Source organism: Salvia hispanica, chromosome 6, assembly GCF_029641045.1.
Source record: "Salvia hispanica isolate PSC_SH4W2 chromosome 6, Shi_PSC_v1, whole genome shotgun sequence".
NCBI classification, from domain to species: domain Eukaryota; kingdom Viridiplantae; phylum Streptophyta; class Magnoliopsida; order Lamiales; family Lamiaceae; genus Salvia; species Salvia hispanica.
In genome coordinates this window covers 30,781,051-30,787,213 of record NC_142697.1, presented here as the reverse complement: position 1 = coordinate 30,787,213, position 6,163 = coordinate 30,781,051, and the positions used below count along the sequence as shown (strand labels likewise).

At 35.4% G+C, this 6,163-nt stretch overlaps 1 pseudogene; it reads right to left on the bottom strand.

Annotated features, from left to right (window-relative positions):
* Positions 1 to 4,081: 4,081 nt before the first annotated feature.
* Positions 4,082 to 5,800, bottom strand: LOC125203298 (protein BYPASS1-LIKE pseudogene; annotated as a pseudogene).
* Between the last annotated feature and the right edge of the window lie 363 nt (positions 5,801 to 6,163).

The window sequence follows — 6,163 nt, the reverse complement described above, 5'->3', positions numbered from 1 at the left end:
TCACAAATATTATAATTTTAATAATTTTTTTATATCAATATAATGTATTACAAAAATTAATACAATGACATAAATATTTAACATGAGTACACAAAAATATCAATATAATTTTATTGATATTTTACCTGCATTGTATTGAAAAATTTTTATGCATTTGTAGTTAAAAAAAAATTGTTTATCAACATATGCAAAAACTGGAATAAAAATTATTAAATTTCATAATCCGAACATTGTCGGAACATATGGAATTGAGATCTCGTTAGAAACCGTACAAAATTACCTTTAATTTGATATATTTTTGAGAAAAAAACATTTAAATCGAGATAGTTATGATTAAAATTTTGAGATGATTTAGAAGAGAGAAGTTAATTTTAACTTATATATAAGAATTTGTAGTTAAAAAAATTTGTTTATCAACATATGCCAAAACTGGAATAAAAATAATCAATTTTCATAATCCGAACATCGTCGAAACATATGCAATTGAGATCCCGTCAGAATCCATACAAAATTAAATTTAATTTGATATATTTTTGAAAAAAAATCATTTAAATCGAGATAGTTATGTAAATTTAAAATTTTGAGATGATTTAGAAGAGAGAAGTTAATTTTAACCTATATATAAGAATTGACATTGATACAGTCTAAGTTTATAAACTAACTATTTAAAATTAAAATAGGGAGTGATCAATTGCTAACTAATTAACAATCTCAAACTAATATTAAATCTTAGTCATTAGATTAGAAGATCTAGTGGTTCAAATAATGCAACATGGATTATATTTTTAATTAAGAAAATTAATAAATAAAATTAGAGGGTATTAATGTCAATTCCCTCTCATTAAAATCATCTTAAAACTTAAATTTACGTAACTCTCTCGATTTAAATTATTTTTTAACAAAAAATATATCAAATTAAAGATAATTTTATAAGGATTTCAACGAGATGTCAATTGCACATATGTTTCGACGACGTTCGGATGATGAAATTTGATATTTTTTATTTTAGTTTTTGTAAATGTTGATAACCAAATTTTTATCAACAAATACATAAAAAAACTCTCAATAAAACCATGTAAAAATCTCAATAAATATGTGTTGATATTTTCTTATACTAGTGTTGATATTCTTATGTCATATTGTTGATATTTGTAATACATTATGTTGATATAAAAAAACAGTCACGAAAATTATCATACGATAACATAATGACAATATTACCCTTTTGTTGATATATTGTCTACTATTTATTGAGATTCGTAAGATTTAATCTCATTCACTCATTTTAAAATCTAAGGATGGAGATTTGGTCTTAATTTTAGATTATGATGCTATAAACATTAGAATATTATTCGTACTCCTTGGGCTTTACAAGTATAAAGAGGATTTAAATTGCACTTACAATCTTTTAGGCCTAATACAATTAAAACAAATTACAAAGAAATTAGGCCTATTAAGAAACTAAAATTAATTTCAATCTTTCTTGAGCCCAATTTCCACTCTCTGCAGCACGCGATTCTTCTTCCTCAGACACCAATATCAATGGGCGATGACGTCAGCGGACTGATATATGATAGAGCATACTGAGGTGGCTTTCCCAACTCATCAACTTTATCCACTTTTTTTAGACTTGACATCCTCGTGTACATGATTTTTTAATTTAACATTTCTCGCTCCAACTTGAAAATTTTACAATTTTTTCCTATAATCTATTAAATTAAATAATCGCAAACCAGTATATCTATACACTGAAATCTAAGATTTAAGAGTAAAAAATTACATGTCTCTTTCAACTATATTTGTTGATATCATATTTATCATTTGTGTTGCAAACATTATAAAGTTGTGGTGGATCACGCGTTAATTACACTGCTATATATATACGACAGTATATAGCTTTTTGTTTTTATCTCAAATAAATCAATTCAACTATGGCCAAAAACTCGATAAAAGATGCCTCCACTTCTTCCGATGGAGAAAAAAAAAAAAACAAAAAAAAAAGAGAACGGTATTATAAAAAATAAGAGTACTCACCCTGTCCCGTAAAATTTTTATGTGTAATTTTATGTTTTTTTCCGTTCCATAAAAATATGTGCATTTTCATTTATAGAAAATTGCTTAATTGATTATCCATATACATTAGTTTATTTATAACTTATATTACTATCGCCATCATTACAAATTATTAAACACTAATAATAATGTTTGTCCTACTATCCACTAACACTAATTTAACTATTTTTCTCCTCATTTCCCTTACTTTATTAATTGTACACCAATTCTCGTGTCATTTCAAACGCACTTATTTTATGGGTCAGATGGAGTATTAAAAAAGTGAAAAAGATAAGATGGCTACATTTTTTCATTTTGCACATACATTGGTCTGTACAGAATATGTTGCACCTAATGAGTTGTGATCAATGTCGAACTAATTTTAAAGACTGAACTAGATATCAAATTAGGACCATTAGATCTAGTTTTTTTCATAAGATGTGCTAATGTGAAATTATTTTGGTCTTCATTACAAGCTCATTTTACTTCATTGTAGTAGGTTTATTACTTTATTTCGGTACGTAATATCTTGAAACTACATTATGTTTTTACTTACTTCCAATAAGTTTTAAAATGATTCAACATATACATCATTCGAATTCATTGAACTAGGTTTTACTTTATTCACTTTAAAAAAAGACAATTCATTCAAGTAGGTTTATTATTTTATTAAAAAATATTATTATTTCATTGGACAAGGTATTTACTTCATTCTAGTCCTATGATTTCAAATGTTTCTACACATACTTCATTCAAATAGTTTATTACAACATTCAATGTGCTTATTGCATCATTCAATTAGATTATCACTTCATTTTGTTATCATAGTTGAAATTTCGGGACTATCACAGCGTCGACGGGATGGTCTTGACGTCACCGTCCGCGAAAAAGCCTGTATGTACTAGAGTGAAGTAATAATCCTATTGGAATGAAGTAAAAAACTACTAGAATGAAGTAATATACTTTGAAATGAAGCTAAATCATCCTTCTATTTTATAACTTATTTGTAATGAGCTGAAGTAAAATAGGCTCATAATGAAGGCGAAAATTATTTACACTCCCTCCGTCCGCGAATAGGAGTCTCGTTTTTCCATTTTAGTCTGTCCGCGAATAGGAGTCCCGGTTTACTTTTACCATAAATGGTAATAGGGTCCCACCTTCCACTAACTAATTTCACTCACATTTCATTTGAGACCTCTATTCCACTAACTTTTTTCCACCCACTTTTCATAACATTTCTTAAAACTCGTGCCGCTCATGAATGAGACTCCTAATGGCGGACGGAGGGAGTACATCCATAAAAAACTTAATCTAAATACTCTAATTTAGTCCATTTCTGCGGTTCTGCAACGAGGACTGAATTTACATATAGGACTCTACACCTAATAATTCAACGAAATATATGTAACTGATGATTTTAAAGCACGAAGTAGTAAGATAGAAAAATAGGATGATATGACATGAGAAAACGTTAATAAAGCCGGATTGATTCACAAAAAACACTGAGAATTTTTTTAAGACTATACGAAACCACACACACAATCGAAACTTATTAATAGGAGTACTACGGTTGCCAAACATATCACTTCCACAAATCAATTGGGCAATCTACAGTGTAACAACGACTGAATAGTCTGAATTCTTTTGCCATCAAATAAAAATGTATGTAGCAGTTAAATCTCATCACTCTCTGTGAAATCTATTTGTCATTTGCCTTAATTTTACGCGCATGTGCGTAGAATATAAGCAAAAATCTAAACCTTCAATTCATATAGCAATCAATTTTCTTGATTTTGATGTGTTGTTGATAAGGCTCACTCATAATACCTTCATTTATCCAAAATAAAAACTGAAAACGTGCAGGCAATTAAGATTCAATTATAGTTACTAGCAATACACTTACTAAATTACTAATTATCAGAAAACCAAGTGAAGTGAAGAGATTATTACATGTCTCTTTCAATGGAACTTTTTTGCATTACATCTCATTTCACAAGCATTCTTCACTTTAGCAAAAGACACATGAATATGCAATATCAAAGTTCCCAAACCTAGCAATTTTCTCTGAGAATATACACAAAATGATTACAATGTGAAGCATAAATCCATTACACAAAATCGAAAACACAAGATGGCATAATCACATTTTGTCTAATACATAGTACAAAGGAGATTGCCCTGCCCTCTCCTATCACTCGTGGGCGTTAGCTCGAGCGATGGAGTCGAGCCCCTCGGTCCTGCTCCTCACAATCCTGCGAAATGCCTCCCTCACGAGGCGCTCCAACGGGTCCAAACCCTCCTTGATCGCCTCGTATATCCTCCCGATCTCGTCCACCCTCTGCTTCACCTGATTCTCCCACTCCTCCGTCAACGGGAATCCAACGCTGTCCGTTAGCTCATTCATAAGCCTCACGCATTTCTCGATCTCGTGAATCTCTTTCATCAGCCCACAAGTGTTCCTCCGGTCCCTCCTCTTCGACTCCTCCGTGATCCGCTCGTAGAGGGAGGAGATGGGGGGCGCCCACGCGAACTGCCTGGTGAAGAATTGCGCAGCGGGCAGGCCCCGGTCCTGGCAGGGTATGGCCGCCACGAGCGCCCACATCGTGAAGAGGAGGACGTAGCTCATGGTGTAGACGGCGATATTGAGGCCGTTGGTGGCCGCGGTCTCGTTGGCTCGGGGCGGGGCGAGGCTGCTGCTGATCGCCTGCAGCTGCCTCGCGGCCGACCAGGTCCGGGAGACGCTCCAGGAGAGGGACCGGAAGCTGGCCATGGAGCGGGGCTGGTTGCTCTGGCGGCCGAAGGAGCGGTTGCGGTGGGAGGAGACGGCGGCGGTGGAGTTGTCGTCGAGCATTGCGATGGTGAGGTCGATTAAGGCCTTCTTCGCGCGGCGGAATTGGCCCTCGCCGATGCTGCGCTGGTTGTCGAGGGCGGAGAGGACGATCTCGAGCTGCTTCTGCCAGTGGCGGATCTGATCGATGCCGTCGCGGATGGCGTTGCAGACGTCGAGGGCTTTGACGCTGCGCTCGAAGAAATCGGTGATTTGCTTGTCGATTGGGGGTTTGGAGAGGGAACTCCGGTGGTTGAACACGATGACTCTGAATTCTTCCTGGACGGAGAGGAACGCGTCGAGGAGCTTGCGGATCCACGGGATCGAGAGGAGCTCGTCGGAGGGCGCCGCCGCGACGTCGTGGAAGCGATCCGCGACGGTGCGCTGGAAGGCTTCCAGGTCGGAGTCGTGGCCGCCGTTGGATTCCTCCATCGAGTGGACCTGATCGCGGCGGCGGCTCAGGATTGAGAAGCTGAAGGGGGATTGGGATGGGGAAGACGATGATTCCTGGTAATCTGTTGGTGGCATTTCTCGATTTCAAACAGATGTTAGGTTATTCAATTTCAAAATTGGGGGAAAATAAATATCTATCGAAATTCGAAATTGGGGGAAAATGAATAACTGCAAACAGTGATGAGCTATAGCATCAGGAACACGATTCTACCGCATACAAAACAGAAAATTGCAGAAATTTACGAATCCAAATCCAAATTCGCCAGAAAAAAGAAAAGGCAATATCAACAACGAAGATATGAAAATCGTCAAAAGAAACGTAAGATCACAGCTCGGATTAGACTGAAAAAACTGCTTTTTCAAATTAAAAAAGTCAAAATTCAAGTTTTAATCCATAATAGCAGAGAAGTAGAGTAGAATTGAAGTGAAATCATTCCGGAGAGGGGAGAATATTCTGACATTCAAAAGTCTGTTTAAATAGCGGGTGAAGAAGTGATTATAAGAACATAGTGTTGACTGTTGAGTGATTAGTGTTAATTAATCCTTGATTATGAAACTAAAGTGGGCTGTGATTGGACGCAACGAATGTTTTTCCCACGCTACAAAATCACGCGCCTTATTTGTGTTTGCTGTTTTTGCATATTCGTCCTTGGATTGTTCATATTTCCACAACTGACTCGTTCGGAAATGAGAATAATTTGTCGCCGACAAATAATTGCTAATAATAAAATTAAAGCGTCAATAAATACTTCCTCCATCCACAATTTAGATACTCTCTCCAAGTAAATGTCATCCTTGAATAATGACACAGAATTTTATGAATTATTGTTT